This window comes from Eubalaena glacialis, chromosome 13 (genome assembly GCF_028564815.1).
Source record: "Eubalaena glacialis isolate mEubGla1 chromosome 13, mEubGla1.1.hap2.+ XY, whole genome shotgun sequence".
In the NCBI taxonomy this organism is placed as follows: Eukaryota; Metazoa; Chordata; class Mammalia; order Artiodactyla; family Balaenidae; genus Eubalaena; species Eubalaena glacialis.
In genome coordinates this window covers 45,073,916-45,089,396 of record NC_083728.1, presented here as the reverse complement: position 1 = coordinate 45,089,396, position 15,481 = coordinate 45,073,916, and the positions used below count along the sequence as shown (strand labels likewise).

At 40.5% G+C, this 15,481-nt stretch overlaps 1 protein-coding gene across 1 annotated transcript in view; it reads right to left on the bottom strand.

The window, feature by feature from the left end:
* BTBD3 (BTB domain containing 3) overlaps positions 1–12,642 on the bottom strand; it is a 39,033-nt gene extending 26,391 nt beyond the window's left edge. Inside the window, exon 1 of the mRNA XM_061209017.1 lies at positions 12,469–12,642. The gene's annotated coding sequence lies outside the window, so the exon portion shown is untranslated. The remainder of the gene's footprint in view (positions 1–12,468) is intronic.
* Positions 12,643–15,481: the final 2,839 nt, after the last annotated feature.

Here is a 15,481-nt window from a genome sequence, read left to right as displayed (position 1 = left end):
TGGGGGACTTTAACACCTCACTTACACCAATGGACAGATCAGCCAAACAGAAAATTAATAAGGAAACACAAGCTTTAAATGACACAACAGACCAGATAGATTTAATTGATATTTATATGACATTCCATCCAAAAACAGCAGATTACACTTTCTTCTCAAGTGCTCACGGAACATTCTCCAGGATAGATCACATCCTGGGTCACAAATCAAGCCTCAGTAAATTTAAGAAAATTGAAATCATATCAAGCATCGTTTCTGACCACAATACTATGAGATTAGAAATGAATTAAAGGGAAAAAAATGTAAAAAACAAACACATGGAGGCTAAACAATATGTTACTAAATAACCAAGAGATCGCTGAAGAAATCAAAGAGGAAATCAAAAAATACCTAGAGACAAATGACAATGAAAACAGGACGATCCAAAACCTATTGGATGCAGCAAAAGCAGTTCTAAGAGGGAAGTTTATAGCAATACAATCTTACCTCAAGAAACAACAAACATCTCAAATAAACAATCTAACCTTACACCTAAAGGAGCTAGAGAAAGAAGAACAAACAAAACCCAAAGTTAGCAGAAGGAAAGAATCCATAAAGATCAGAGCAGAAATAGAAACAAAGAAAACAATAGCAAAGATCAATAAAACTAAAAGCTGGTTCTTTGAGAAGATAAACAAAATTGATAAACCATTAGACTCACCAAGAAAAGGAGGGAGAGGACTCAAATCAATAAAATTAGAAATGAAAAAGGAAAAGTTACAACAGACACTGCAGAAATACAAAGCATCCTAAGAAGACTACTACAAGCAACTCTATGCCAATAAAATGGAAAACCTGGAAGAAATGGATAAATTCTTAGAAAGGTATAACCTTCCAAGACCGCAGCAGGAAGAAACAGAAAACATAAACAGACCAATCACAAGTAATGAAATTGAAACTGTGATTAAAAATCATCCAACAAACAAAAGTCTAGGACCAGATGGCTTCACAGGTGAATTCTATCAAACATTTAGAGAAGAGCTAACACCAATCCTTCTCAAACTCTTTCAAAAAGTTGCAGAGGAAGGAACACTCCCAAACTCATTCTATGAGGCCACCATTACCCTGATAACAAAACCAAAGATACTACAAAAAAAGAAAATTACAGACCAATATCACTCGTGAATATAGATGCAAAAATCCTCAACAAAATACTAGCAAACAGAATCCAACAACACATCAAAAGGATGATACACCATGACCAAGTGGGATTTATCCCAGGGATGCAAGGATTCTTCAATATATGCAAATCAATCAATGTGATACACCATATTAACAAATTGAAGAAAAACCACATGATCATCTCAATAGATGCAGAAAAAGTTTTTGACAAAATCCAACACCCAGTTATGAGAAAAACGCTCCAGAAAGTGGGCAAAGAGGGAACCTACGTCAACATAATAAAGGTCATATATGACAAACCCACAGCAAACGTCATTCTCAATGGTGAAAAACTGAAAGCATTTTCTCTAAGATCAGGAACAAGACAAGGATGTCCACTCTCACCACTATTATTTAACATAGTTTTGGAAGTCTTAGCCACGACTATCAGAGAAGAAAAAGAAAGAAAAGGAATACAAATTGGAAAAGAAGAAATAAAACTGTCACTATTTACAGATGAATGATACTATACATAGAGAATCCTAAAGATGCCACCAGAAAACCACTAGAGTTAATCAATGAATTTAGTAAAGTTGCAGGATACAAAATTAATGCACAGAAATCTCTTGCATTCCTATACACTAATGATGAAAAATCTGAAAGAGAAATTAAGAAAACACTCCCATTCACAATTGCAACAAAAAGAATAAAATACCCAGGAATAAACCTACCTAGGGAGACAAAAGACCTGTATGCAGAAAACTATAAGACACTGATGAAAGAAATTAAAGATGACATAAACAGATGGAGAGATATACCATGTTCTTGGATTGGAAGAATCAATATTGTGAAAATGACTATACTACCCAAAGCAATCTACAGATTCAATGCAATTCCTTCAAATTACCAATGGCATTTTTTACAGAACTAGAAAAAAAAATCTTAAAAATTGAATGGAGACACAAAGGACCCCAAAAAGCCAAAGCGGTATTGAGGGAAAAAAACGGAGCTGGAGGAATCAGACTCCCTGACTTCAGACTGTACTACAAAGCTACAGTAATCAAGACAATATGGTACTGGCACAAAAACAGAAATATAGATCAATGGAACAGGATAGAAAGCCCAGAGATAAACCCACGTACCTATGGTCAACTAATCTATGACAAAGGAGGCAGAGATATACAATGGAGATAAGACAGTCTCTTCAATAAGTGGTGCTAGGAAAACTGGACAGCTACATGTAAAAGAATGAAATTAGAACAGTCCCTAACACCATACACAAAAATAAAGTCAAAATGGATTAGAGACCTAAATGTAAGACCGGACACTATAAAACTCTTAGAGGAAAACATAGGAAGAACACTCTTTGACATAAGTCACAGCAAGATCTTTTTTGATCCACCTCCTAGAGTAATGGAAATAAAAACAAAAATAAACAAATGGGACCTAATGAAACTTCAAAGCTTTTGCACAGCAAAGGAAATTACAAACAAGACGAAAAGACACCCCTCAGAATGGGAGAAAATATTTGCAAATGAATCAACGGACAAAGGATTATTCTCCAAAATATATAAACAGCTCATGCAGCTCAATATTACAAAAACAAACAACCCAATCCAAAACTGGGCAGAAGACCTAAATAGACATCTCTCCAAAGAAGACATACAGATGGTCAAGAAGCAGATGAAAAGCTGCTCAATATCACTAACTGTTAGAGAAATGCAAATCAAAACTACAATGAGGTATCACCTCACACCTGTTAGAATGGGCATCAGAAAATATACAAACAACAAATGCTGGAGAGGGTGTGGAGAAAAGGGAACTCTCTTGCACTGTTGGTGGGAATGTAAATTGATACAGCCACTATGGAGAACAGTATGGAAGTTCCTTAAAAAACTAAAAATAGAACTACCATACGACCCAGCAATCCCACTACTGGGCATATACCCAGAGAAAACCATAATTCAAAACGACACATGCACCCCAATGTTCATTGCAGCACTATTTACGATAGCCAGGACATGGAAGCAACCTAAATGCCCATCGACAGACGAATGGATAAAGAAGATGTGGTACATATACACAATGGAATATTACTCAGCCTTAAAAAGGAACGAAATTGGGTCATTCGTGGAGATGTAGATGGATCTACAGACTGTCATACAGAGTGAAGTAAGTCAGAAAGAGAAAAACAAGTATCGTATATTAACGCATATATGTGGAAACTAGAAAAATGGTACAGATGAACCGGTTTGCAGGGCAGAAATTGAGACACAGATGTAGAGAACAAACGTATGGGCACCAATGGGGGAAAGTGGCGGGGGAGTAGGGCGGTGGTGTGATGAATTGGGAGACTGGGATTGACATATCTACACTAATATGTATAAAATGGATAACTAATGGGAACCTGCTGTATAAAAAAATAAAACAAAACAAAAACAAAAACAAAGCACAAATACAATGATCCCATCTTCAAAGAGAAGGCAAATTCATCAGGTGATACATTCAGAATGTGGTGCTTGTGAAATTTTATTTATAAAATGTATGGTAACTGAGGCTAAAATGTTTACACTCTCTGAATATGGGGACCTCCCCTGCTCATATACTATTAGAGAAAAATTAAGTAGATTTTTAAAAAACTAAGTAAGTAGATAGTTTTTGAGGAAAGCAATTAGAAATTGAAGAAAATGTTCACATTTTTGTGTTCGGGTTACTGGCACTGGGTTTACACATTTCTAGAGATACATACATCGTCGTTTTGGTTTATTGTCTATTCTTTGGCTGCCTACACAATCTCTAAAATAATCATCTTTTTCTGGCATATGACTCACCTTATTTGCACAGTAACTGCCACAGTAAAAAGCATACAAATATTTCTTGCTCTATCAAATGAGGAGAGGGAGCCTGATGTTTCTGAGATATTCTCAGATTTAAAGGACACAAAAGGAGACTCTAGAAACTCTGTAAGCAAAACCATGGCTCTGATGGTCGCTGCAGGGATGGCCACAACGCATGCTTGTCCGGGGAACTGAAGCTAAAGGTCTGAGAGCTTTTGACTTTGTGGATTTAATATTATGTTCAACTATGTGCTTCTCTGTGCCTCTGAAGGATTTCAAAATCACCTTATAAAAGAACTTATTTCAGCTAGAACCTCAGAGGAAAAAGGACTTAAAGGAGACTGAGAGATGGGGAGATGTCCTGAACAACAAGAAAGCACAAAAGGGGCTTCCCTGGTGGTGCAGTGGTTGAGAATCTGCCTGCTAATGCAGGGGACACAGGTTCGAGCCCTGGTCTGGGAAGATCCCACATGCCGCGGAGCAACTAGGCCCGTGAGCCACAACTACGGAGCCTGCGCGTCTGGAGCCTGTGCTCCGCAACAAGAGAGGCCACGATAGTGAGAGGCCCGCGCACCGCGATGAAGAGTGGCCCCCACTTGCCGCAACTAGAGAAAGCCCTAGCACAGAAACGAAGACCCAACATAGCAATCAATCAATCAATAAAAATAAATAAATTAAAAAAAAAAAAAGAAAGCACAAGAGGAGAAAACAAGTGGTTGCAGTCCACTTTAACAGATGGGTTAAAGAATAAACAAAGGAAGAGCACATCACTGATATTTACCAGGGAGCTCAGGCTCCCTGTAGTTTGAAATGTTCCCAAGGTGAAGCCACTGCCCACCGTTGCTTAAAAAACTGAAATCCAAAGAGAGCAGGTTCTAGAATTCAATTCACATCATTCAGATGTGAATCGAGTCAGTTGGCTAAGGCTTTCTAACAGTTAAGTGACCTGTTCCTACACACTGGCACAGTTTAGCACTTTACAGACAGTATCCTATTTAATCCTCATAACCAGTCTCTGTATTATTATATCCATACATGTTCTTCAACTTCCCCGTTGCTGACGGGATGCTAAATCACCAATGCTGGATCCACAGATGCCAAAGGACTACACTGCTTTACAAGAAATTCATTGGAAAAAAAATGGAGAAGGCAGACTATGTTCATTTATTCAAAAAACATTTACTGACCATCTTCTATGTACCACACACTTGGGACACATTAATGAACAGACATAAAATACCTGGCCACATGGAACATAAAATACCTGGCCACATGGAACTTACTGTCTAGCAGGGACGGGAAAAGAGAATTCACCAAAAATAAACAATAAATAAATAAGTCATACGGTAATTTAGAAGATAGGAGATGCTACGGTGAAGAGAAAACGTAAAGCATTCCAAGAGGGATACCAGGCACAGTTTGCAACTGTAAACAGCGTAGAGGTCACTGACGAAGTGGTAGCTTAGTGAAGACCTGAAGGCAGTGAGGGAGCTGGCCATGAATGCATCTGGGGAGCAAATACTACAGGCAGAGGGAAAACCCAGCACAAAGACCTAAAAGTGGGAATGTGCCTGGAGGGTTCCAGGATCAGCAAGGAGGTAAGGATGGCTAGAATGGAGAGCATTCCATTCCAGGGAGAAGAGTGGGGAGGAGGTCAGAGGTCTTGGTAACCAGAAGGTGTTGGGCTTTGTGAATCATTATGAGGAATCTTGACTTTTACTCTGAGTGACATGGAGAACCAGAGGAGGGTTTTAAGCATATGTGACCTATGGTTTAAAAAGATCACTCCGGTTGTTATGTCGATAACATATTAAAGGAAGGCAGGGAAGAAGAAAGGAGAGGCCACTGCATACCATCCAGGCAACAGGTGCTGGAGACTTGGGAGAAAGGTGCTTGCAGCAGACGTGAGAAAAGGGGTTGAACTCCTGGATTTATTTGGAAGACAGGATTCTGGATACATCTGGAAGATAGAGCAGCAGGATCTGCTAACAGCCTGGATGTAAAGTGGGAGAGAAAGAGAAGAGTCAGGATGATTCCAAGGTTTCTGGCTTGAATAACCCGAAAAATGGAGCTACCCCAACACCAAAACAGAGCAGGCTACAGGGAGAGCAGGTTTGCAGAGGAAGATCAGAAATTCCGTTTTAGTCCTTAAAATGGAAGTATCTTTTATGTATTCAAGTGAAGAAGTCAAAAAAGTAGTTGGATATATGCATCAGGAGTTTAAGAGAGCCACTTCAACTGGAAATATACATCGGGAGTCTTAAGGAGCTACATGGTACTTTATTAAAATCTTAACAATTGTTTGTGACAAAAGTCCCACAAGAACTGAGCCCTGAAGTATTCCAAATTAACAGGCTGATGTGAAAACAAACAAACAAAAACCACACACATTTTTAAAAAAATGACTGAAATTCAGTGGTACAGAAGGAAAAGCAGGAGACTGTGGTGTCCTCAAAATCGAAGAAAGTCAAATCAAAAGAGAGAATGACCAATTATATCAAGTGCTGCCAAGAGTAAAGATGAGAATTGATTGTTGGATTCTGCAATTTACAATATTTTCTTTTGAAAAAGCCCTGGTGACTGTATCCCACACAGCCCCCACCACAGAAGACATGAATATGCACTGAATGTGATGTTATCTTTTAATTTTGTCACGAACTGAATTCATTTTTCTAAAGAATTATTCAAAAGGAAGGATTTACTCCAGTTTAATATTTGGGACTCAAGTCAGTAGATCTGTTAAGAAATACCAGTGATAAACCGTAGCTGCTAACAGTAATCTGCTAATTCCTATTAGCAGATTACTGCTAATTGAATTCCATTCAATTCCTATCCCTTAAAAAATAATAATAAAAATACCTCTAAATAAATTGGAAATAAAAGGATAGATTTCCTCTGTCCTGATGAGGAATTATGATAAAACAAAAGCCAATATTGTACTACTGTTTTTCCTATTAAAGAACAAAAGTTTGCACATTACTGCCATTACTATTTGATAATGTTCCAGATGTATTTTGTAATGTTCCAGAATGCTAACAGTAGTGTAGCCTGCCGTAAAACCAAAATAAAAGGTATAACTATTAGAAAGAAGTAGACACAAGTGTCATTACGTAAGTAGGAAACCCAAGAGAATAAACTGCAAAGCTCTTAGAATAAGAGCCAGCTCTAAAATAAAATTACAAAAATCAACAACCATCTTATACCAGCAATAGGCAATTTGAAGAACCCATCACAACAGCAACAAAAACATAAATACCTAAGAAGAACCCTAACAATAAATATTAGGACTTATATAAAGAGTAAACAAACAAACAAAACACCTCTGCTAAGAGACAGAAGGTCTGCATAACTTTTCACATCCCTTCAGAGAAACACTGACTACTTTACATGTACATGACAGTCCTTGCCAACGAACAAAAACAACTGGATATTTCTCAGTTCTAAGGATTCATCTGCAGAGCATTCGAGGTTAAGATGGCACGTTTAACAAAACATTCAAGCACATCCTCTCTCTAAACTCCACAAAAATGGCAGTAAAGAGTTCTTTCCAGAAGACAAAGATGCAAGGACTTAAAGAACGAATGGTAGTGGAAATTACAACAAAATCATGAAAGCGGAAAGCAGATAGACAAGTAGCAACTCAGCAGCCCTAAGAGTGAAATGCTCCACCACCAGTGAGGAAAGCTGAGCAGCACTCCAGTTTGCTTCGAAACTGGAGAAAGGGTAGCAGGCTAAAATAAGGTTAGCAGCCTTACTTCCCGGATGCCCTTCCCACCTCCTGGCTGTGGAGCTCTGGCCCACAGTCCCTGAGCCCAGCAAGACTGGAGACTGATTCTTGGGAGAGTAGATAAAACAGGTAAGTATTTGTACTGTGAGAGCACCAGAACCTTCCCCAAAGTGAAGAGATGCTAAGACTCCAGCCAGATGTCTCCCGAACACTGGCAGCTGGACCCTTTCCTCATCGCAGGGTGCTGCCTGATGACCACCCTCTGACCAGCCCAACAGGAAAAGACCTTATATGTGGTCCCAGTGAAAAACTCAAAAGAAACCAGTAACAGTCAAAAGACTGCCACTGAGGAGCCTAAGGGGATGGGTGGAGGGCGGTGAGAGATAGGGGACCACTTATTTTACAGTAAGTATTTTAGTATTCTTAGATTTAAATTATGTGCATGTATTAGTATATAGATAGTAATATAATTTTTATTTGAAAGGATAGATGACTATAATTATGATTTCTAAAAGAACACTGTGACTTCCTCTAGCAGATACTTCTATATATTCTAAATGTACATTTAAAAAGATTTAACACTGATTAAGATAAGAGATCAATGATAGATGAGTAAGACCTAAAACAGAATCAGACCCAAAAGCTAGTCAAGATCTTAAAATATAATAAAGGGAAGACCACAACCCAATAAGGAAAGGATGGACTGTTTAACAGACGGTGCTGGTAGACTAGATGGGCTGGCTCAGGACGAGGAGGTGCTGTAAAACAATTCACATCCATGTGCTAATATAGAACTAAGTGTACAAATCTAACATATTGCCAAAATTTTTGTTTCATTTACCTCACTCTGTTTATATTTTCAAACGTAAATATTTACAAGGAAAAGTCATAATGGACAAGATGGAGAGAGCTGACTACATAAAAGTAAAAATATCCTGTTGTTTGGAAAACACCATAAAGTAAATTAAAAGACAAATAATGAGCTGAGGAAAAAAAAAAATTACAAATATGATAAAGGCACAATGCTCTTTATATTAAGAGCATATTTATATTATACGCTCTTTATAATAAGAGCATATGTTATATAATATATATAGGATACTTAATTATACATATATTATCTCTTTACATTAAAAGATATTTTAAATCATTTTTTTAAATCATCATTTAACAATAAAATGGACAAAGTACCTGGACAACTCTCAGAGGCAAAATGAACAAATAAAAAGCAAATTACTAATTTCACTAGTTACCAAAAAAATATGAATTAAAATAAGACCACATTTTTACAGACGATTAGGAAAGATTAAACACTGGAGTGCTGACACTATGGAAAGACTGTTCAGCGTGTAAGGGAATCGACATGTTCTGGCATAAGCAATTTGGCAACAGGCCTCAAGAGTCATAAAAGAGTTCACCTCTGCCCCAGGAATTCTGCTATAAATCTAGCCTGAGCAAGTCAGAGACAGTGAGACTTTCAGACAAGGGCATTTACCCCAGCTCTGCCTGTGTGTCTGCTATTACTTTCTGAGCCTACATCCTTTGCCAGACTCTGTTGAAGACCTTCCTCTATTTGGTTCATTCCATCGCTCCAAAACTCTATGTCGCCGGCACAATTATTACCCCCATTCTATGGATAAAGGAAGCACAATCAAATAATTAGGTAATTAAGGTCACTTAGATCGGAAGTGGCCAAGCTAGGATTTGCAACCAGAATTTAATATGATACTTCCAAACACTGAAAATGGAAATATGTCAAAAAAGAGAAAACTAGCTAAATAAACTCTGGCATACCCATCATTAAAAATCTTATTTTCAAAGAAGATTTAAGGGCATAGGAAATGTCTGTGATATATTAAGCGAAAGGGCAGTATTTAAAACTACAAATGAAATTAAAGTGCCAATTTTGCTTAAAAGTATACATACGCAGACAAATAAAATGGGACAAATGGAAGCATATCATCCCATGAACAGTTGATTATTTCTGGACGTACCTGCGATTTTTATTTTTTTAACTTTTTTTGGTAATTCCCAAAATGTCTACAACAAGGACAATGGCTTTTCATTTTAAAATGTTTAAAAACTATAGAAATAGAAATTCTCAACTGTAGATGCTTAGAAGGCCTCAATTTTTAAACATGGAATGAAAAGATTAGGTGAGCAGTTACTGCCTTAGCTGCACAGCATTACTGTTGAACTACAAGGTCCATCAAACGAGAGGATTTTCCACTATTATTCTCTTCTCAGAGTGACATGGCGAAAATTAGCCTTACAGAATCTGCTTGATAACCAGAAAGTTAACTAGCACATAACACAAGAGTAGAGAAAACCTCTGCAATCCCCAATAGATGCTGGGAGTCACTATACTACCATAAGCATTTTGAATTGACTGATCGAATTCTGATTATTATTTACACACTAAAGTTTGAAAGGTTTCATAAAAACAAAAAGCCTGAAGACACGTAAATATGTCTGTACTATTTTGTGTGGAACAGTTTTAAGAGTTCCTTTCAAGGTAAACTGGAATTAGTTGGCTGTGGAATATCTGTTTTGAACATAAAAGAATGAACATTTTAAAAAATTAACTTTGTTTGGATGTGTGTGTGTTGGGGAAGGGAAGGAGTGGGTGAATCTGTAGACAAACTGTGCCTTTCCTTTGTTATTTTAAAGTATAACGTTACAAGTGGTTTAACTTTTTGCAAAGAATCATGGCAAAGCACTTTCTAGGAACGAAACCATTTACAAACTAACAATGACATTTTTGGGCCACAAATTAGCAAAGGTTTTTGCATGGATATAGGATTATATTTCACTTTTAAAATTTCTTAAATATGTCTTCGGAGTTTAGAAAAATGATGCATATACTTCGTAGATTTGCGTGCCCCAAAGAAAAACCATTTTTTAAAAAGAGTTGCTTCCACCTCTTTCGGAACTTTGTTACACAAGTTCTTAGTGCAAAGACTGGTAAAGGTAGAACAGCACAGCTGCTAGCATTATCACTCCATACAACAGCATTAATAAATAATTCTGAAATTACTTAGAAAGAAAAAGTGGAATTGCGTGAACTCACCCTTACCTGAGCTGAGGCCAAGAACTGAAAAGGGTCATGCAAAATCTTTAGAAAAGGAAGAATCCTATTCAGAAAACCAAAGGTAGACCCGCCCACTTCCCCTGGAAGACCCGTTGCTATGGTAACCTGCAGTCACCCCTTAGAGTCGGTACATGCTGGGGGAGGGGATCCTCCCAGAGGCTGGGGGATGGTTAAGAGGGGAAACGGGGGAGGGAGGCTGAGAGAGGGTTAAAAGAAGATGAAACCCCTTGGATGCGGCAGGGGTCAGGAAGGTGGGCTTACTACTAGGAAATTCAACACGCCCAAAAGAAATTCAAAACACCAGTTAGAACAATGTCTGGACGCTGAACAATATTATATAGTTCAGCTAAAGTTTGAACCATTAGAGACGCTTCCCTCCCTCCCTCCCCGGCGGGAACAAACCACTCTTTGTGAGTTCCTGTCTATGGAAAACGAAGCCAGAGTTTCGTCTCATCAGTTACAAACTGAATGCTACTTCGCAAAACTAAAATCTTGACTTTCTTAAATTAAACCTATGCTTCCCAAACTCTGCTGCACTACTGGAATCACCGAGGGAACTTTATAAACTACACACCGTGTTTTAATTGGTCTGGGGTGCAATTTTGAGCAGAGTTTTAAAACTCTCCAGTGATCCTTTTGTGCAGCCAGTTTTGGGAACTACAGTACTCCAAGATGTGGCGAGGTGGCGGAGAGTATTTAAACCAAGGGTAAGAAAAAAAGAGAGAGAAAGAAAGAAAAGAAAAAAGAAAGCACAGTTATCTCCCTTTGTCTTTTTACGGCTAATAATAGAAATTAGCTGGCTTTCTCCAAGCACACACAGGACAATAGGTTTCTTGATAAATAGGAGTCCCCGGTATGCCCTAACAATACCTTCTTTGAGATAAAAAAAAAAAACAAAAAACGGGCAATATAAGCCCTTTCTTCCCAAGAGAGCAAATATCCTTCTTACCGAAACACCAAACTTACACATCTATTTTAAGAGCGAATTGGCAGTGAATACAGCTCAGAACTTGGAGGACGAGCTCCAGGACCAGAAGGAAACTGAACCCGCAGAAGCCCACTAGCATTCGCGTGCGTCCTGCGACCACCAGGGCTGGACGAAGGCCGGGGTGTCGGTCCCCGGAGCCCCCAGCACGGGCCCTGCCCCCGGACCCCGCAGGCTGCGCCCCAGTAAAGTTGCTCCGGGGAACTTTGCTCCCGTTTCCGTCCCGCGCCTCCCCGGGCGAGGGGCGCGGCCCCGCCACCTGCTCGACGCCGAGGCTGCTCGGCCGCGCCCCCTCCCTGGACCTCGGCCACCTTCGGGGGTCGCGCACTCAGCGAGCGCTCGTACTGCCGGCAGGAGCCCCGGGGGGTTCGCCTCGCCCCTCCCCGGCGTCCTCAGCTGCAGCTGGCCCTGCCCTCGGGCCCGGACGCCAGGACCTCCCCGCGGGGCCAGTACCGTCCCGCCTGGAGCTCCTCCGGAAGCCCGCCCGCGCAGCCAGCGCCTCTCGAGCCGGGACAGGCTATCCGGGCGCCCCCACAGCCCCTGTGCCGACGCCGGCCGGCAGCCCCGTCCCTGCCCAGCCAAGCTCTGCCCCTCCGGCCCGCTGCCGGGAGCGCGCCCCTGGACCGGCGGTCCGACGCTGCGCACGCGCGGAGGCGCCCGCCCGCTCCCTCGCGGCCCCCTCACTCACCGCTCGCTGTCCTTGTCGCCTCAGGCAGCGCCCGCCGTCCGCTCTGCTTACCGCTCGCTGCCCCGGCCCGGTGCCCACTCCTCAGGCCCCGGCCCGGGCACTCGGGGAACCAGCGCCCGGCGGGCTCAGCGGGTACCCGCACGCAGGGCACGCTCCGCGGGGCCGCGCACGCGCGCACCCGAGAGACGGGAGGGGCGGGGCCGAACGGGCTGCGCGCCCGGAGGCGCCCCTGGATACCGGGCATGCGTAGTGCCTGTCCATTCCTAGGGTCCGGTGGAGGAGTGGGCTGTGACCCTGGACCTGTGAAACGTAGGGAAGTGGAAGAGGGCCTAAAGTCACCCTTCGCTGAGAAGCAAGTTCGCCCTTGTCCCACAAGTTGCAGTTTTCTTCTCTGTATCATTCGTCAATTAAGGTGTTAAATATTTATTGAGCACCTACTTTGGCAGAGCCTTTGTGCAGAACACAGGGCATCCTCAGGTAATGGTGAACCGATTGCATTTGGTTTTGGGATTCCTTTTTGGGCACTGATTCCAGCCCTCTCTTTGAACAGATGAGAAAAGTGCATGAATAGAGATCATCCAGTACCTGAAACTGCAAACCTTAACTACACTCTTAAGCAATTTGGGGAAGGAGAGTTGCCTCTGGCTGGGGTGATGAAAAAACTTTGAGAAGCCTGGAAGGGTAAGAGATGGAGTCAGAAGATAAGCTCACCTGGGAGAAAGGTCAATGCAAAGGCAGAAACTGAAAAAAAAAAAAAAAATCAAATAATATATGAGCTCATGAACCTTCTTGGGGACAAGTTTAATCTGAATGTGTTTTTCATAGTGAAGGGCAAAAACGGTGGCTGGAAGGGTACTTGAAGCTCGTCTGGAAAAGATTTTTGATGCATCACTTCAAATTTTCAGCTTTTTTTAGTGGATAACTGATAAATACTAAAGGTGTGAGGGAGAAGGGTCTGGTGTTTCTGGCGGTCTGATTAGATGCAGAATTTTGGAATATAAGGTGAAGACTAGCAGTGAAATGCTGTAGAAGTAGAAGGGTCCTGAATTCAAGTGTTGGCATCAGAAATAGAATACATGGAAACGTTTTCAGAGATTGTGAGATTGTGAAGGACAGGATTCCCTAGTTTTTGTCACTGCCTGTTGGGGTGTAAAGAGTTGTTTCTCATGACAGACACCTACTTCATTAGATTAGATCATCATCCTTGGTAGATATTTATTAGTGGATAAATTAGACCTTTAAAATGTACAGCTACAATCACTAAATGCTTCTTTTAACATGAGTTTGGTCCTGGGAGAATATATTTCTACTTAATTAAAAAAACATTAATTTGAGAGACAGTATATGTAGTGAAAAATATATGGACTTTGGAAAACAAAAACCCCTTTTATAAAGTCCAGATGCTCCGAAACAAACTGTCTGATGTCATGCAAGTTACTCAATATCTGTGAGCCTTACTGTGTTCATCTGTAATGTCAGGGAGGAAGAAATTTTCCTCTTCCCTGTAGGTTCTTCTGGCTGGTGTAAGAATTCAATTGAGACAGAGTAACAGAAGAAAATCAAACAACAGTTTAATAACATATGTACATGGCAGAGAGCCAGGAAAACTGAGTAACTCACCAAAATGACTGACACCCTTACCTTAAATATCATCTTCAGTTTAAAGGCAAAAGAAGATGTTGTGGGTCGTGGTTTGGGACTTGAAAGGGGAAGAAGGCAATTCATATAAATGTTTGGTAAATAACTGTTTGCTGGATCAGGCAGAGACAATGGGACACAGAGTGGACTTTGATCTCTAGGCCCTATTCCCCTACCATCCCTAGCCCATATTTTTTGCAGGTATCTCTGGTGATAGCTCTATTCCTGGAATAGACCCTATATCTAAAATTTTTAGGCACTTAGGGGGAAGGTCAAAGTTTCTTCCTGAGTCTTTTGGGCCTTGATTGTTTTCAGTTCAGAAAAAAAATCTGCATACCAAAGAGACATTTTGGGGTGGCAAGTTTTGTTCCCCTACAGTAGCATGGAATCATAATATTTACCTTGTATGATGGTTAATTTTATGTGTCAGTTTGGCCAGGCCACAGTACTCAGATATTTGGTCAAATATAGTCTAGATGTTTATGCGAAGGTATTTTTTTTTCAGGTGAGATTAACATTTAAGTCAGTGGACTTTGAGTGAAGCAGATTGCCTTCCATAATGTGGGTGGGCCTTATCCAATCAGTTGAAGGCCCAAATAGAAAAAGACTGACCTCCCCTGAAAAAAAAAAAAGGAATTCTGCCAACATACTGCCTCTGGACTTGAACTGCAACTCTTCCCTGGGCCTCCAGCCTGCTGGCTCACCCTGCAGATTATGGACTTGCCAGCCTCCACAGTCAAGTGAGTCAATTCCTTAATTAAGTCTCTCTCTCTCTCTCTCTCTCTCTCTCTCTCTTTCTCTCTCTCTAGTTGGTGTGTTTCTCTGAAGAACCCTGACTAATATACCTTGCAAGGTTATGAAGATTACATGAGTTAATTATCATCTGAATCTGAAAAATGGGGATTGTAATCTTTAACTTATAAGGTTATGACAAATTAAATAAAAATGGGTAAAGCACCCAGCACATGCTAGGGTCTGAATAAATGGCAACTGCTATTACTTGTGAATGAATACCAGAGGCAAAAACCAAAAGAGGAGAGAGTGTGGATATTGGCACGGTGAGATTTTCTCAGTTCACTGGGTAATACTATTAAATTTAAAAAATTGATATAGGAGGTAACAAAATTTTGGTCTCCCTAGCTATGGTATACCAAAAAGGTGATACATATGAATATTTTAATTATTTTCAAATAAATGCCTAATGAGCCATTAACTAAAGATAGACTCTAGCTGTACTCTTAAAACACCAGACATGCAAAGCAGTGACATGATTTCACGTCTGAACATTTTATTTCGATTTAAGTGCCAGTACAATTAACTACTTGCTGCTAGGAGGGAGCAACCTAAGGAGAGTTTACACTGGAAATATTCTCAA